The following is a 16,714-nucleotide window of genomic DNA, read 5'->3' on the forward strand; positions in this document are numbered from 1 at the left end:
ACCAACTGGATGACCATGGGCAAGTCACATGCTCTCAGCCTCAGGGAAAAGCAATGGTAAACCTCCACTGAACAAATCCTGCCAATAAAAACCCATGATAGGTTTGCCTTCGGGTCACCATAAGTCAAAAACGACTTGAAGGCCCATGACACACATGCACACACACACACACACACACACACACACGAGTTTCCCAGCCATGGTTTTCTCCTTAGGGAAATTTTTAAAAAATAAAATGAGAAAACACATTTCTTTCAAAGCAAAAGGAAGGGAGGGAGGAAAGGAAGAAGGAAGATAAAGAGAAAAAGCAGAATTTCCATAATATAATTACTGATTCGGATTGCTTTAAGTAGCTGCAATACAGAGAAATTAAAAACATTGCATCTGTCCAGGTTGAACTATTTGTCCAATTCTGTTACCTTTGTGCATCTGGACATATCTTTCCTATGCGAACGGAGGGGACAGTGTGAGAGTGTGTCTGTGTGTCAAATAATCATGCAGGCTGCACCCCATTGCCAGCAGACTCCTTTCGTCTGCTCTATAATCCATTAGGGTATTTTTCTTTCCCTTTTAGATCTAATCACAGCTAGCAGAGCAGGTTGAAGCATTTCAAGTGATTTCTGTCGTCTTATCCGGCTGCCCTTTTAAGGTTGTTATTGAACGCTGGGGCTTGTGTTGATTTGCATGCTATTTTGCTTTTCATCTCCATGGCAACCACTACCAAATGGCCTGCGAATAATAGAGGTGGGATTTTTTTATTTATTTATTTATTTTTTTGGGGGGGGGGGAACTGTAAGCAGGCTGGTGCTGGAATGTATTTATTTTTAAAAAATAACCTTAAAATTATAATAAGAATTTGGCCAAGGAACAGGGTGAGCACACTAGTACACTCATTCTCTCCCCACTGGATCCCCCCCGCTTCACACCCATCTTTTGTGTAGGTACATTTGACAGACATTTGTGATGGCCACTTAGAAGAAATAAATGCACTTGGAAAAGGCTGTAATAAGCAGCCAGAGAACCGCAGTGGTTGCAAAATGCAGTGTGTAGAACATTTTCGGGACTTTCTTATTGCTCCTTCCCTTTCTACTATAAAGGGAAATAGTCACATTTTCATAAGGGGTTTACTTAAGGATGGGCCAGGATTTCTTGCAACCTGTGACAAAGGACATTTAATGGACAAAAGCCAGCTGGACCGTCAGTTGAATTAACACTAGTGATAGGGCAGTTTCCTCTGTTGTACTGGAGAACAAGCCAGCTTGGAGGATACACAGTATGGTCCTCAGAGCTCATCTCCATAAAACCTACCTATTAGGGTTGCTAGGTCAGGACTAGGTGATATTTCAGGGCTAAAATCTGAGATGAAACCCTTTTGTGGTGGACCCTGTTGGAAGGGTTCTGGAAACCACAGAAGGTTCCCCTTAGGGATGTGGTATTGTGAGTGAACCCTAAATCATCCAAGAAAGAGGTTAACTTACAAACCAAAGTTTACCTTTGATCAAAGGGACTCTCCACAAGAGAAACAAGGCCACACAAGAGTTCAGGGTAGGTCAGAGGGAGGGCACAGGACGGAGCAAGCCTCCACTCTCACACCAGGCAGCTTTCTATCTCTCTTTTTATTTTTATTTTTTAATTATTTTTGACAGACTATGCACATGTTTTTTGCTACAGGTAGATAGATATATAGATAGCAATAAATGCACTTGCTTCCGGAGAGATTCTGGGGGAGGAGATCCAGATCTACCCAGTTCCATCCAGCGCAGATAGCTCAGTATGAATGGGGCCTTAAAAGCAGCTAGATAAGAGACATTCACAACCCTGGGGCACACCAGAGTCCTTCCTGTCACTGCCTTCTGAAAAACACACTTTCTTTGTCTGTAAAATTTAGGAGGAAAAAGAGAGAGAATGAGGGTTATGGTGATCTCAGAGATGACTGTGCATCTGCTCACCAAACCATACCAAACCAGACAACCCTTTCCTCTCACCCTTCATTGCAGTGGGAAAGACCACAGTGATGTTCCTTAAATATCAAGTACAGTTGCTCAGAGTATACTGCTCAAATTAAAAAAAACAACAACAGTGTAGCAAATTAGAGAAAAATATACATATCCACAAACTTTCCAAAGTAGTGCTTTTGCCCTGACTCAAGAGTCCTATATTCCTATTCAGTGAGAGCTGCTTGAAGTGAATGCTTACTCTTCCTGGTAGTAGGACCAGGCCTAGGCCCCTCTTCAGCCATGACCTCATTCAGCCTATGGACATGCAGATGAGTCCCAAGCATTTGTAGCTCCTCCAGCTCAATTCTATGGTCAATTTCTGGCAGATGTTGACCACAGAGTTACATTGGAGCACCTAGAGACTCCTAGAAAGGTGTTCTCTCAGGTAAAATCATGATGTTTTTGTTAGTTGTAATTTCCTACATTGACGGGATCCTGTGACCCTAACCCCAGCGAATGTGGATAGATGAGTGTATAAATTTGGATGCTTCTAGCCCAAGGTTTCTGGTGCACCAGAAAACTGCACCATCTCTTCCTCTTTTTTGTTATAGGAAAGTGGCACAAAAGAAGCAGAGTTGCTAATGACAGATAATGTCATCTGAGCCTCCTATAAAATTCTTTGAGACAAGGAAATTGTAGGATAAAAGCCTCATCTGGAATTGTGCTTTATTTTTTACGTTTGCAGGAACTTTTTGCAGACTATCATGAAAACTCTTAAAATACTGGTGCAATAGTTAGTAAGGAACATGCCCAAAGTTACTTGGCTGTTTCTTGAAAATTTGTAATGAAGAATATGTTACCATCCCCTCTTCCATTTTGCTGAGAAGTAAAATCCAAGCATAAAAAGTCTCATAGAGAACCTGCCCTTCCTCCATGTGATTCTTGCTATCATAGGCTATTTCTTGATGGAAATAAATGGTTGCCACAGCAGACACAAGTCCTGGGCCACATTTGATAAAACATTCATGGCAGAGATGTTAATATCCCAAGTATATTCTAGCCAACTATCTAAATTCTGGAATCTTTGTGACAGATTTTAGATTGGCTAGAATTTTTTTTAAATTATATATATATATATATATATATATATATATATATATATATGTGCATGCGCCAGTACTTTGGTGTAATGACCCATATTTGGGGGTTTTGTTTGGAGGAGGGAGGATGACACTTGGAGTAGGAAATGTGAAGGTAAGTGGAATGGGAAAGCTGAATGACAGTTTATGGCTGAAGAGGGAGGGGGGGGAAGAGCAGGATGAATGGAGAGGAGTTTGATTGAACCAACTGATTTCAAGAGGTTAGAATTAGTAGTCATTCCTGTACATTAATATATATTTTTCACTGACTTCCACATAAACCTCTCAGTGAAATCAGAACTTAAAGTCTTTGAATAAACATCCTGTACTGACCCCATATTGTCCTGTCAGCACTGTAAAACATTGAAACTCCCATTTTATATTTAGAATTAACTTGCTTCTAACATTATTGAGCATATTCAGATTTATGTTCAGGAAAGGGGCAACCTCAAAGTACACCATGTTTTTCAATATTGTATGAAGACAAAGTCAATATGGTGGCAGGACCAAGTGCATGGATATGTAGCTTCACACAAGCCCCAGTATTGTCTGCAGCATCACAGAGCACTGCAGACAGTTTGCACTAGTCACAGGTGCCAGTTGTTGCAAAAACAGTATCACAGCCAAGACTGCCAAGGTACATTCAGTATGTCAAGTAAGTGGTACAACAACTCATATTCAGTATAGGATAGCAAATTTCAGCCGACTGAATATGTAAAATTCCAACTCATAAATTAATTACATCAGGTGTAGCAAAGAAAAGCTCCATGAAACACTAAAGCCATGGTATCAGATGACAACAAAGGTATAAGCTAAAATACAAGCTTGATGCAAATCAGTGTTAACAACTAACTAAATAAACTATGAGTAACCTAAAAAAATATAAACTATTTTTTAAAAAAAAGTAGAGCTGAATTTAGAATTAATCAAGAGAGTTCAGGTGAGACACAGCAAGAACAGCTGAAGTTATCGGAGTCTGTAATGTTAAAGAAATAATTTAAATGAAGGAAAACAGTTTAACAGTCAGGTGAAATGGCAGAAAAGGTTGAAAAAAAGTTACCATTACAACCTGTAAACTTATCTTTAAATGATTCAGATCTTGAAGAGATTATCTTAATTTCCAGTTACAGGTCAAAAATTAACTTTTCTAAGGCGTAGAAGAGGTTTTCCAGTTGCCAGTAGCCTGCATTATCTCACCACAGTATTGCTTTGTGAGGTCTGAGAATGCGAAGTAGAGCTTTCCTGTCCTAGCAATGAAAAATGAATAGTTACACTCATGAATTCCATTCACTACAGATAACATCTCATTTATATGAGCTTGTTTGTGTGATTACACATCCAAGTATGAAGGAAAATATCATAAAATCATCTATTTGGAGTGTGCTGATGTTTTCATTCCTGGGCCTGATTTTTCCCTATAAACAAATATACAAACTCAAGGTCAAGGTTAATATTTTAGGATCATATAAGTTGGCCTTGAGACAAACTCTTTAGAATTGGTTCAGAATTACAGGGCTCTCTGATTACCTTAAGGCAGCAGATGCTGTCTGATCTTGGAACCTAAGCAGGCTCAGCCTTGGTTAGTACTTGGACGGGAGGCGGCCAATGAACACCAGGTGCTGTAGGCTATATTTCAAAGAAAGGAATTGGAAAAAACACCAGAATAGTACTTGCCTAAGAAAACTCTATGAACTTCATGGGGTTGCCATAAGTTGACAAGTGACTTGAAGGCAAATGCACACACACATGTGATTGCCTTGTATCTGTCTTCAATAACAAGTGAAAAGTAGGCTCTGGACCTTGTGCCCATTCTGACAAGTATTCCAATGATTTCATGGTTTACACCATAGGTATAGCTGAATCTACTTTCTGTCATCCTGAAAGATAAAATATAACACGCAGCTTTCATTTACAGATTGTTTTGCTAATCATCCCTTTTCTCATTTTAATGAAGGATGAAAAAGATAGCTGGCAGACCTGATGATCCTAAAGGAGTAATGGTACTTGTCAAAAATGTATTAAGCCTCTTTTGAGCATCAACGGCTGCTGCCACACTGCAAAATTAATGCAATTTGACACTGCTTTAACTGCCACTGCTCAATCCTATGGAACCCTGGGATTTGTCGTTTGTTGTGACACAGATTTCTCTGACAAAGAAGGCTAAAATAGCTCACAAAACTACGCATCCAAGAATTCCTGAGCACTGAGCCAGGGCAATTATAGTGGTGTCAACTGCATTAATTCTGCAATTCAGATGAAGCTGAAGTCTGCTGTAATGGGGAGCAGCTTGATCTTTCATTGTGGTGGTCCTCTCAGTTTGTGGAGGTTGCTAGAGAAAGCAGTTTAAAATAGACTGTACACAACATGGAGCTGCCAGGCTGCAGGTGGAAGTAGGTTGTCCAACAAAACTGTATAATGTCCTTTACCTGGAGGAACCATTGCCCTCAAAGGTGTTTGCATTTCTGTTTTAATCTACCTTTACAGTTTGCTTGTGGCCATAATTTGACTTTCCTACAGAGATCTATTCATTTTTATGCTGTTGCATTTTTTTTGTTTCAGAAGCAGGCAGGGCAAGATCGATAATAGTCCTTTTGTGATTTGGATTTTGGATGTAAACTAGGAACAGCTGTTAAGAAAGTTGTAAAACTTTCAGCAGGCACAAAGTGTTTTGTGTTGAATCAGCTAAAACTTGGGTTTCTAATCTGCACTGCACAAATGCACACTGTGCTGCACAAATGCCATGGCTCAATGCTATGGACTTCTGGGAGTTACAGTTTTGTAAGATATTTAGCCTTCTCTGCCAGAAATCATAGTAATTAATGTAATTTGGGAAAGCAGTTAGATAAAAACAAAATAGAATGCACTCCCATTATCCACAGAGAAAACTTCCTGATTCGTTTTAATGGGGGGGGGGTCTTCATTCATGTAGAAAAAATTGCTGCCCTATAGAAAATAAGAAATCTAATTGAGTTGTGTTTGGGCATTCAAAACAAAAGACATGTTCATGACCTTTCTAAGTTATATATTATTTCATGCTAAAAAGTGTATGTGAAAGAGTGTTAAGATTGTAAAAATTTAAGGAGGGGGGAAATACCCTGCTAATGCCAATGCAGATGAAATATGTAATCATGATATCCATATTGTAGAGGCCAAGGTTGTGGCCAAGAGAATTTTTGTTATGCCAAGCCCAGCAAAAAATACTTTCTTATTTATGAAGTGTGTTGATAATGATATGTCACATCCCAGTGTTGTCACCCAGGTTTCTTAATCAGAACTAGGTTGCCATCTCTGTCTTTTTGAGAAACTCCTCAAGGGCAAACAGGTACTATATAGTCCATGTTTGGGCTCTCCTGTTTGGAACAGTTGTATCTAATTGGCAATGCCAATATGGTATTTTATTTTATTTTTATTTTTTGCCAATTATGCTTTGAACACAAGGTCATCCACATTTCTTCATATTCAAGACCAAAATAAATTGAGATTATAAAAAATACATATGAAGGAGAAAGTAAAACTGACAGTTTTTTGCCATCCCTATAATTTGATGTTGTGTGTCTTCCAGTAGCTTCCTTTTATGGCAACCTTAAGGCGAACCTATCACAGGGTTTTCTTGACAAGATTTGTTCAAAGAGGGGTCTCCAGAGTCATAGTCTAATGCTCAAACCACTACACCATGCTGTCCCCCCATCCCTAAAATTCATAGCTCAGGAGAGTCTGTGTTCAGGAGATATTAAAATATTACTAAAGACTATACAACACCATGGGCAGCAGTCCTACTAATGGAACTTAATTGTAATTTCACATTCAAATGCCAAGGAGAAAGACTGTCAGTTTACATGAGCCCGTTATGGTTTAGTTTTGCAAATCTTGAACAAAATCATTCTGTCTTTCAGCCACCCCACAAAATATTGCTTTCTTTTTGTTTTCCTCCAATTTCAAAAATGGGCCCTGGGCCCTAAAGAGCTGAGCAGTTGTAGGTAAGTAAAAAAACAAAACAGCCTTGCCTCTCTTTCCCACTTAGAGTGGAGACTCTGGGTGTGAAATCGTGACAGACCTGGAAGGACTGTGATTTGGAGCAGCCCTGCCCCTCAGGGATCCCTGTGCCATGCCAACTGACTTAGGCTTGCCAAGTTCCACCCTGTTCCCTCCCCACTTAATTAACACAGCTACCACAACTTCGTTACCCTGAGCATGAAATAAAGCTAATGAATCATGTCATACTTCGAAGCTGCATTAGATCAGCAATTGACACACGCTTTTACATCTATGTCAGTGCCCACCCTCTCGTATTTTTCCCACTCCCCTCTGCCAGCAGAAGTCAGGGGCCTCACACTGCTTACCTGTCATTCAACAGAGGAATTTGCATGTTAGTTAAGCTGTTAGACTGAGTAATTACCAAGAGGGTCAGCAGCTCCTCCCATCAAACCAACATGTGGAGCTTAGCTTAACGGAGTGAGCAACTGACATCTCTATGTGTCACATGAGGGCTTGGCAGCAGTATTTAGAAGAAGGGGGGCACATGCCAGTATGACTCAGGGCTAATTGTGTGCTTTTACTGTTGTTCAGGCAGCTTAATTAGAAAAACAGACTGGCTCTTCAACTGCATGAATGGAGAGAATCACAATCAGTGGGGAGAGGGCAATCGGGAATTCCACCGCCTGCCAATAACACCAACTATTATTTTCCTCAAAGCAGGGCTTCCCCGAAGCAGAGATTTTGGGAAAGTGCCACCATTGTCCAGAAAACATTTTTGCCTCTTCTTCTGCATTTTGGCACAAGGCAGGAGACCTCCAAGTTTGTCTATGAATTCACTGTCACCCAGTTCAATCTCTGATTAATATAGGCCTGGGTCACTTTTGACCCACCAGGCCAGCCCACTGTCTGTTCAAGATGGCCCCAGCAGATGGGATATGAGGATCAATAAAAGGAAGGGGTTTGCCACTTGACTAATACAGGTGGCCCACATCCACAGATTCTTTATCTATGGATTCAACCATCCAAGGCTTGAAAACATTTGTAAAATATATAAATTGTAAAATACAAACCTTGATTGTGCTATTTATATAAGGGACACCATTTTACTATAAAATATCCAGGGGGAGCTGTGTTGGCCATTTAGCAAATTCAAACAAAAATCCACCAGACAGTGATACCTTTATTGGCCAACCAAAATGTATAATGCACACGTTGCAGACTTTCAAAGCTTCACTGGCTTCTTCATCAGGCAAGGTGTTACAAACCAAACAGGAGAAAAAAATTGAAGATGTTAGTCATAGGCCTGTATCTTCAGGTTTTTTTCTCCTGTTTGATTTGTAACACCTTGTCTGCAACATGTATATTGTGCGTTTTTGTTGGCCAATAAAGGTATCACTGTTTGGTGGATTTTTGTTTGAATTTACCACTTTACTATCTCATTGTTTTTAATGGAACTTGAGTATCCACAGATTTTGGTATCCATGGAGGGTCCTGGAACCAAATCCCAGCAAATACCAAGAGCCTACTATACTAAGAAAGCTCTGTGTCAGTTGTTGGCCACCTGCATTCCTTGGTTTGGTGGGCCCCATGTTGTTTGAAGGATGTCAGAAGACACAAAGCCTTGAATCACCTGAGATGCTGCTGATACCTTTCAACAAGAACATGAGGTATCCTTTCATACCCATTTTAGATCAATAGTTTACCTAGTTTAGTGTTGTTTACACCAGGTTTTTTTTTTAATTTACAGAAGACTGTTGGCCAGTGTGTGCGGGGAAGGGATGAGTTGGTGACTGGAACTACTGTACTAACAGGTGGAGCCAGAGCAAAAGTGAAGGAGCCAGCTAAGTGAGTGGAGCTACAGCCAAAAGTGGACAAACTCTAGCTTGAGGTGGGCAACTATTGTAAATAAAAGGACCAATTTTCTGCCCTGAGATGCTCTGGGGGCTGCATTTGACTGCCAAAAAATGCCCCACAAACCCCCAAAAGAAAACCAAAAGTGGCCAGTCCACTTCTATTTTTGAAAGTGTGTGCATTTTTTAAAATGTTAAACAATGCAGGGGGCTCATGTTAGAAAGCGAATTGTTTCTCCTGGAGCCCTATGTTGGCCAGGAAAGGGACAGCTTAGTGAAACTGGTGAGATCTAAGGGTATAGGATCTTTTTTCTTCCTCTGTTCATAATGGCTAGAAATCTTCACACCCCAGCAACAGCAGCTGTCCTGGGCAATTACTTCACTAGCTGTGGCCTTGCTATCATCACACTGAGGGTGGGGTGGTTGGAAAGGGTCTGCTAAAAGTTTTGCCAAACATTGGAACAGCTCCTGTTCACCTACCCTGTTGCCAGGGAGATGGAGCAGAGCCACCAGCATGGGCTTCTTCTCTACACTGCATGAATTCGGATCAATCTATAGTATGTGCCAGGGATTCCTCACCCCAGATGACTGAGTGGCCAAAGTGGTTGTAGATGGGATTCTTTCTCAGCCCTACCTAAAGATGCAAGGGATTAAACCTGTAAACTTTGGCATGTGAAGCATATACTTTTTCCATTAACCCATGGTCCTTCCTGTCTACCAGTGCCCTGGACCAGTGCTGCTCTTCTCTTCTACTTGCTGTGGCTTTAATGGCTTTAATTTTGGTCCACAAGATACAAGAGAAGACAGTGGCTAACATAGCCAGTAGATAATTTAGATATGAAGTTCAGCAGCTGGCAACTCACAGGCTGTTTAACAGCATCTAAAGATTATCTGAATGAGATCTGAAAGCATGTGACTTGCAATAATTCTTCCAATAGCTGACATACAGATCCAGAGCTTTCCTGAATTCTAGCATTTATATCCCACTAGGGATCTGATTCTGAACTTGTAACAGAGACTTCAATTTAGCCACATGCACCTATGAATTCACAAGTGAGCTTTGGGCAAGAGTATTTGTCTCTGTGTCATTTCTTCAACTGTCCCATAAGTTCATTATGAAGACACAGATTTTAAAAAAAATTAAAAGGAAGATAATTTCTTTGCTTCCACCTGTTAATATCAATTTGCTTTTTTGAACAGGGTGTCCTATCAGAGTTCTGAAGATGTAACACATAAGAGAATTGTGTGTTTTGTCTGGGGCAGAAAAGGTTAGAAAATAGGTAAACGGGTCCCAGAATCAGTCACATGAGCACCAATAGGCTCTCTATAGGTTAGAAACAGCATGATAAATTCTTTGAACCTAGAACTGAGCCAGGAATGTTTACAGTGAAATATAGATGAATAATGGACTAAAAGACATAAAAACCAATTTAAATGGAATTGATGCTTTTATATATTTTGTGTGCAGAGATGTTGGAAAAGCATGGAACATGACGAGCATCATGAAGTGGAAAATTATGTTCAAAATAGGACCTAGGTAGGTGGCCTATGGACCCCATAAAGCTTCTCCATCCAGTCCTTTCAGCCCCTTGTTAGTCCCCTTCTCTTTGCGTCTGTTAAGGCCAGTCTGCCTGTCTCTGCTGTACACCCCAGTTCTGGTACAAGCCTGTTTAGCATCAGAACTGGCATATGCCCCTCATAAAACAGATTCTGACACCAGGTGGCCGTTTGAAATGTGTTCCGCTCTGCTGTCCATTGTGTCAGCTTCTGCCGCCATTTGTTCACTTTGAGGTCAAAATGAGGCACCCAACCATTTGTCGGGTAGTTCAGTGGGACGTGCATGCAGCTGCCTGCTGTCAGAGTGGAGGGCTTTTGCAATGGAGAAACTCCAGACCCTGGATGTTCTGGGCTGCCCCACACCAGTGCAGACAGGACAATAGTCTCCTAGGCTTCTAGGGGTGACCTCTTGTCCAGTTCCTAAACAATTTCTAGGTCCTTTCTGAAACTGAGTTGCTGTCATTTTATATCAACAGAGCTGAGCTAGATGGACCAATGGTTTGACCTGGTGTAAGGTAGCTATGTAGGTTGGTTAGGAACAGCAAGAGCGCTAGACAGGTTGTCACTGGTCACACTGACCTCCTTGTTAATGTAAATGGTCTTAGGTCTTCCCAAAGTTGAGATCCAGTGTGGCATAGTGGTTTGAGCTGGACTACAACTCTGGAGACTAGGGTTCAGTTTTCATCCACTGGGTGATCTTGGGCAAGGCACATGTTCTAAGCCCCAGAGGAAGGCATTGGCAAACCTCTTCTGAACAAACCTTGTCAAGAATACCCCATGAAAAGTTTTTCTGTGGGTCACCATAAGTCAGAAGACACGCAGCAGCAACAACAACAACTACTTTCCAAAATGGTACAACACAGTGTGCCCATGAAACTGCCTTCTGGTAAGAGAATATATATTTGAGATATCTAGCATTAGGTTTCAGGATTTTTTCACTCTTGTGATGTACACAAGATACAACGTATTAAATGCTATTTATTTCAAATACTTGAAGAATAGGTCATTTATTCATACAATGCATTGAAGTTTCTCTTTTTTAATCTTTTACAAATAGCATTTGTTCAGAGAATAAATTACAATTGTTTGGAATGCTTAAACTTAAAAAAGCTGTTCTTAAGGATTAATTTTTAAACAATTGAATCGTGAGTGTAATATGAATGTAGTTAAGATGATAAATGCAACTAATTTTCTCCCTCTATTAGCCCCTTTCATATGCTACTTACAAATGCCAGTCAAACTCAGCAATCCTTTCATTTTATTATTCTGTGATGAGGTAGCTAGATTAAAAATACATGATGGCATTTTCCGAGTTGGATTTATAAGTACCATGACTGTTTAATTTTGGCCTGCCATTAGCTATAAATGGGAGAAAGTGTAGTTTGCAGACTAAAGACCACCACTGGAAAAAAGAGGTTAGGATTTGAGTAGTACCTTCTGTAGCTGTGTCACCACATGCCATTTTCAAATTGCAGTGCTGAAATACTATGCCCAAATAGCCATTGTTAGCTGGCAATGTAATTGTAGTGCAGAAATAATATGCAGTCAATGGGAAAGTTCTAAATTTTTAGATCTTTTAACAAATTTTTGTAGCTGCTTTTATCCTTTCACAATTTCTCTGGTTTTTCAATAGCTTCCATTCATCCAGAGCTCTAGTCCCTCTTTTTCCTTATTGCACTTTATGGGAGTAAGTCCTATTGACTCAATGGTATTTAGGAGGAATTATACTTTGTTGAGACTTTGCACCATCACTGTACTTTACTTTACAGTGAGGCTTTGTGTTTGATGTACTTTGCTTTAGGTGACATGTGAATTTCAATAAATGGGTCAACTAATTTTTTCTGTTCTTTGGGAGAATATCAGCAAAACAGGTGCAAAGCATTTTAACAAAGCTAAGGTCTTAATGATGGAAGATCAGCACAATTGAGCAAAGCACTGGAAAGCATGTTGTATTTGCTAAATAAATGTAGCTGCAGTCTTATGCTCACATACCACGGCACTTTTGACCCATGTGTACTGGGCCTAAGAAAACTTTATTCAGAGATCAAAGATGTATCCAACAGATTTAAGTTGTCAGGCTTAAGCAGCTATACAGTGCAATTAAAGCACTTAGCAATTCAAACTTTGAACAGGCTTAGGGGCATCACTGTTGGGGTGCAGGGGATGTGGGCCACATCAAGTGACAGCCTAAGGGAGAATTAACACTACTGCTCCCCAAATGCCTCCCTTTTGGCAGAAAGGGGCTGTGGCATTCACCCGTGTCTCTTTAAAATGCTGGATATGGTATGAATGGGGTGAAGCTCAATGGGAGGAGAAAGGAAAAGCTTCAGGTTTTTAATTTTTTAAAAGATATTTCAATTTGAAATTTATTTTTTAAAAAATTTAAAATGATATATATATATATATATATATATATATATATATATATTCTTTTTAAATTTTCTTTAAAAACATAACATCTTACCAAATTGTCCTTTGACTACATGACACTATGTCCATGTAAATATATATAGGCTCTACACATGATATTGTAACTTAAAAGTTTTGCTAGTTGTTTATGTCACAGCTACTGCCATTTCACTCAGTGATATATGGGAAATATGATTTATGAGTAACATTAGTACAAAAACATTACTAAGGATTCTGTGTGGTGTGTAGTGGGAGGAGGTCAGTGGAGGAGGCGACACCAAGAGTTACTGTACCAGGTGATGCCAACCCTAGTGATGCCATTGAGCAGGCTGATACCACATTCACCCATAGACTGAAACACTTTCACATTATGTCATCCCCAGGGTCACTCCTCCTTCCTACCCCCTATCAGCTGTTCCTATGACCTTGAAACTCTCAGTGCCATCTCTGCTCCCCCAACATCTGCTCATTAGCCATTTCAAGGAAGGAGAGCCCTGATACCATCCTAACCCTATGAGAACATATCCCATCATTCATAATCAAATTTCTTTTTTTATTAAATTTTATTATTCTTACACATATTACATTGTCAACAATATTAGCCAAAGTTTGCATATCATACATAAATAGAGATTGTTATTTAGTCTACAGAAAAAAGAAAAAAAAAAGATAAACCCCCCCAAAAAATATCCCTACATCTATATACTCAAATCCTTTATACTTTTTCTTAAATCTTTCTATTTTTAATTTTATAAAAGTAAATCATGTTTTATGTTAAATGTCCTTCCCCAAAAAAGAGTTACTGGGAGCCATTCTTCTTTTAAGTCCATATCCAATTTATTTTCTAAAATTTTTGTAAGTCTGTCCATTTCTTTTAGCTCCTGTACTTTTATCATCCTGTCTTCTATTAATATAGAGCTGTTGTTTTTCCAGTTTTTTGCAACCATGAGCCTTGCCGCTGTAATCAGATACAAGAATACTCTCCAGTGTTTTTCTCTATCTTTCTGTCTAACGCTGGTAACATATTTAACAAGTAAAACTCAGGTGAACAATTGAATTGCAGTGAAAATGTTTGCTGAATTACCTCATGCACCTTAAACCAAAATTTCTTAACCTTTCCACATGTCCACCACATATGTAATAATGTACCTCCACTTTTCCCACACCTCCAACATTTTATTTCTGGTGATTTATAGATCTTCTTAATTTTTGCTGGGGTGAGATACCATCTATTAGAGATTTTTAAAAAGTTCTCTTTGAGAGCTTGAGAGGCGGTGAAGCTGTTTGTTCTCTCCTACGTTTTTAGCCATTCCTCGTATGCTATGTTATGTCCTATGTCTTGTGCCCACCTTATCATGTTTTCTTTTATTATTTCTTTTTCCAGATCTCTTTTTAAAAGAATTTTATAAAATCTTGCTATTTTCTTTTTTTGAGGTTTCCACCACACTTCATCCAGCTCGTTTGTTATCATTTCTATCCCCCTAGTCTTATTGTCTTCCTTAAATTTCGATTTAATCTGTAGATATTCTATCCAGTTTAGATTGTAGCCATCCTTACTTAACTCTTCCCTTTCTTTTAATATTAGTTTTCCCTTTTTATCCATCTTTGTTATAATTCCATATGTGAGCCATTTCGACTCTGGGTTCCTTCTCATGAAAAAAGCTTCCTGTGTCGAAGTCCATAAGGGCAGCTTATTGTAGAATTTCTCCTTAATTTTTCTCCAAGATGACATTAAAGCCCTCCTTATATAATGACTTCGAAATTCCTTATCTAGCTTCTGATCTTTATATAGTAGATAGGCATGCCATCCTCGTTTTAAACCTTTGCCCTCAAGAACCAACAAATCTACGTCTTCCAGCTTTAATCCACTCCTGGATCCAGTTTAGTTTACAGGCCCACATATATAATTTAAGATCAGGCAATGCATAACCACCCCTTTCCTTACTTTCCTTTAAGACCAGCCATTTTATTCTTGGTTTTCCCCCTTTCCAAATGAATTTCCTCATCTCTTTAGTCAATTGACTTAGAGGATCTTCCTTAATAATAATTGGTAAATTGTAAAGCAAAAACAAGAGTTTAGGAAGCAGGGTCATTTTTATAAGGGAGATTTTCCCTAAAATTGATAAACTTAATTTATTCCATTTCAGCAGGTCCCTGTGCAGTTCCTTCCATTTCTCTTTATAGTTGTTTTCATAAAGTTTCATATTGTTATTGGTAAACCAGATACCCAAATATTTAATTTTCTTTGATATTGTGCATCCTGTTTTGTTACCTAATTTTTCCTCTTCTTTTTTCCCCCCATGTTTTAGTGAGTAAATGTGTTTTTTCTTTGTTAACTTTAAAACCAGCAAATTTACCAAATTCTTTGAATTCGCACATTAAGTTTTCGATTCCTTTTGATGGCTCCTCTAAGATTGCTACCAGATCGTCCGCATATGCGAGTATTTTCCTCTCTTTTCCTTTTATTCTGTTACCTTTTATTTTTGTATTCTCCCTTATTGCATTGATTAGGACCTCTATAGAATTAATAAACAGCTGTGGAGAAAGGGGGCAGCTTTGTCTAGTGCCCTTATAGATGTTAATGGGCTCTGATTTTTCCCCATTAATTTTTATCTGAGCAGATTGATGACAGTATAATTGTTTAATGTTATCTATAAACTTATCCCCCATTTCCATTCTTTTTAGCACTTCAAATATAAAGGTCCATTTTATATTGTCGAATGCCTTTTCGGCATCAACAAAAAGCAAAGCAAGTTTCCTTTGTCTATTTATATTGTAGTATTCCAGAATGTTTATTAGTACTCTAATGTTCTCCTTTGCCTGCCTCCCTGGTAGAAAGCCATTTTGTTCCTTCTTAATTGTCTTAATCAAAATATTTTTGAACCTCTCCGCTAGTATCGTAGTGAAAATTTTATAATCGGTGTTCAGGAGAGATATTGGTCTGTAATTTTTGACTGAAAGTCTGTCTTTACCTTCTTTAGGTATAACTACTATTGTTGCATTACTCCACGAGGATGGAGTTCCTTTCTCCGCTATAGAATTTAGCAGCTTGTGCAGCGGATTCAGAAGCTCTTCCTTAATCAAATTTCTATGAGCATACAAGCATATGTCTATAAACTATAGCAGGACATCTGAAGGGACTCAGAGCCTGAGAGCAAACCTGAAGTAAAACTGAAGTGGAAAATAACTCCAAATTATGTATACTTAGAACAGCAGCCATTCAGCCCTGTTGTATTAAAAACCTAAGTCCCACACAATCTGAGACTGCAAGCTTAGATATTTTAAAAGTTCAATATTTCCAAATGAATATCTGGGACTGGATATGGTAGACACACATTATGGATCAGAGAAACAAAGGGTTTCCTGGTACCTTAAATAATAATAATAATAATAATAATAATAATAATAATAATAATAATAGGTTTTATTTATATACCGCCCAAGACTATCCAAGTTCATTGTGGAAGGAGTTTCATAGGCTAAATTCATAGAGTAGATCACAGTCAGAGTGAATTTGAGTTTTAGGTCCAGTACAGATGGGTGGGAAGCACCATCATGGGGCCAAAACTAGGGTTCAGGAGAGTGCATCAACTGCATGCTCCTGAGCCCTGGTACATGTGGGCACCACCATGATTGTGTAGCCCCACCCACACGGGCCATGCATCCATGACGTGCGGGAGCCCGAGTATCCAAACTGTTCTGGGTGGAAGAGCCGTCACAGGGCTGCATTGCAGCCCTTATGATGGCCCAAAAAAGGAGCCATCTAAAGCAGCTCCTTTTAGACAGTGTGTCTGTGCTGCAGCATGCGGATGCTGCAGCACAGACCCGGGGCAAAGATGGGCAGCAC

The 16,714-nt window shown here is 39.2% G+C and overlaps 1 long non-coding RNA gene across 1 annotated transcript in view; it reads left to right on the forward strand.

Moving 5' to 3' along the window:
• The window catches only part of LOC149322121 (uncharacterized), a 241,442-nt gene extending 231,018 nt beyond the window's left edge, over window positions 1–10,424 (forward strand). Inside the window, exons 5-6 of the long non-coding RNA XR_016282107.1 lie at window positions 8,799–8,939; window positions 10,370–10,424. This is a non-coding gene — a long non-coding RNA (uncharacterized LOC149322121). The remainder of the gene's footprint in view (window positions 1–8,798; window positions 8,940–10,369) is intronic.
• The last annotated feature ends 6,290 nt before the right edge of the window (window positions 10,425–16,714 follow it).

Source organism: Sceloporus occidentalis, unplaced genomic scaffold (genome assembly GCF_023333645.1).
Source record: "Sceloporus occidentalis isolate IW3139 unplaced genomic scaffold, rSceOcc1.0.p SCAF_1, whole genome shotgun sequence".
Taxonomy (NCBI): Eukaryota; Metazoa; Chordata; class Lepidosauria; order Squamata; family Phrynosomatidae; genus Sceloporus; species Sceloporus occidentalis.